This window comes from Delphinus delphis, chromosome X (assembly GCF_949987515.2).
Source record: "Delphinus delphis chromosome X, mDelDel1.2, whole genome shotgun sequence".
In the NCBI taxonomy this organism is placed as follows: domain Eukaryota; kingdom Metazoa; phylum Chordata; class Mammalia; order Artiodactyla; family Delphinidae; genus Delphinus; species Delphinus delphis.
In genome coordinates, this window is record NC_082704.1 from 74,938,750 (window position 1) to 74,941,127 (window position 2,378).

At 33.4% G+C, this 2,378-nt stretch overlaps 1 pseudogene; it reads left to right on the top strand.

Moving 5' to 3' along the window:
- The first annotated feature begins 939 nt into the window (after nt 1–939).
- Nucleotides 940–1,896, top strand: LOC132418184 (importin subunit alpha-1 pseudogene; annotated as a pseudogene).
- The last annotated feature ends 482 nt before the right edge of the window (nt 1,897–2,378 follow it).

Sequence of the window (2,378 nt, forward strand, 5' to 3'; positions counted from 1 at the left end):
AATGGTAAGATTAAATTGCCTTTAAAAAGTAGATTTTGCACCTTCCCAAAAGCTTGCATATAGAAGCTGCAGACCAAATGGAGCAAGAAACTTGCTGACATTTCCTCAAATTCAAATATAAGGACAATCCAGTGAAACACCACTAGGAAATAAAGAAAGGGATGGGTTATTTCCAAAATACCAGGGATGGGGGGCTAATTTTGTTAACATTGATTACGTTTTAGCTTCAATTTAGAAAACAAGCTCTTTTTATAACCAGGAAAACCTCTCTGAGAGGTTTAGGCTGCCATTTAGTAACTTAAATCTTAATTATACCTTGCCTACTCATTTTAAGTTTTACTTTGCTTATAAGCCAGGGAAAACAACATCCACAGTTTGTTTATATGAATTTGTCTTTATGTGTATTTCAATGTTAAAGTTATAAGAAGAATGGAAATGCGATTTTCTCTCATTAATAATGATCATTTTATAATAAATACTAACCATCATTATTACTATTATTTTGAAAAAGGACAAGCATGGTAGAAAGAACAGGAAATAATGGATATAATTCTAGGTGAATCTAAAGCCCTTCTCCCTAAACCTCTAATTTACCATTTAAAAATAAAATAATTCTACAATCATTCTACCATAGACTTGAATACAGAATACTGTCCAAATTACTTTTCCCCTCTTTGAAGATATTATTTTTCTTTAAACGAGCTCCTCTTTAACTAGAGATGTATGTGTTTTCCCACCATAAAAGGATAGAGGCTTTTATTAATTTTCTATATATCATAAAAACAATCTCTGAACACCTTTATAGTTTAGAATTTAAAAGTATAATTTTTCAGTTATCCAGGGTGTATTAACTTGAAGCTTGTAAACGCAATGCTGCTACACATAAAATCTGAGCCAGATCCACAATTATCTTCTAGTTTTCTCCTATTGTCTAATAACATGTACACCAATAAGAATGCTAATTAGCTAACTGCTCACCTTAACAGTTTGGAAAACAAAGGGAAACACAGAACAGAAGTGAGACAGTACTGTATAGAAGTTATAATGAAACAGAGAAAAGCTAAGAAAAATGACCAGATGCTGAAAAGAAGAAAGGTAAGTTCTTTTCCTGATGCTGCTACTTCTCTACTACAGGTAATTTATAGCAACTAGGTCTTTGTAAATTGTTCTGTTGATGACACTGGGAAAGACACAAACAGCAATAATTTGGAAAGTCAATTCCAAGCTACCCAAGTTGCTGGAAAATTCTTTGTGTGGGAAAAAAGCCTTCCATAGACAACGTAATCTGAGCTGGTTTGATTAAAAAATGTGTACCTTTCTCTGATTGTAGTATTATTGAATTTTAATCTGCTTAGGTGTACTTGCTAATATAAATTTTGGGAAACCAGAATAGACTGTGGTAGATGAAGGTACTATAACATCATTAATTGCTGTCTTGTCATCTCTCCATTCACACATCAGTGAAAAAGCTGTACAGGCTCTCAGAAACATTGCAGGTAATGGTTTGCTTCCAATGATTTCATTATCAAGAATGGCAAAATAAACACTTCGTTAATTCTACTTGTATTGATAGTTATTGATTTGCCATCTTTAGCACATGGTTATTTATATAGTCTAATCTGGACACTTTCAAATCTTTATTATAATAATATGCTATTCCCCCTTTAGATGCTATTAAGCAAATTCTTCCTACTTTTGCATCATGACTGTTGAGAAGTATTTAGAGATATTTGCTGAGCTGTCCTACCTTACTGATGGTTCAATGAACTAACTGACATAGTCAAAAAAACAAGAGTTTTGCCAAAATTTGTAAAATTTCTAGGAGCTGCTGAACAGCCAATTGTGACTCCAGCCTTAAGAACCATAGGAAATACCACCAATGGGACAGATGTATAAGTTTAGCATGTAATAGATGTAAGGCACTTTCAGTTTTTCCTTTTTAACTGCCAACATATCTATAAATATTCATTCATTCAACCCAAATAAAATATGCATTTACAATATGCTAAATAATAATTCAGACACTGAGGATTCAACAGTGAACAATACAGATAAGCTCCTTATACATTCAACTAGGAGAGATGAATAAACAAGTATACCTGTAACTGTAAAGATATATCAATTTTTCCATCTTCTTTTTCATAAGAAAAGTATATGTAGAGAGACCTTCAAGATGGAGGAGGAGTAAGACATGGAGAGCACCTTCCTCCCCACAAATACATCAGAAATACATCTACATGTGGAGAAACTCCTACAGAACACCTACTGAATGCTGGCAGAAGACCTCAGACTTCCCAAAAGGCAAGAAAATGCCCACCTACATGGGTCGGGCAAAAGAAAAAATAAAAAAGAGACAAAAGAATAGGGACAGGACATGC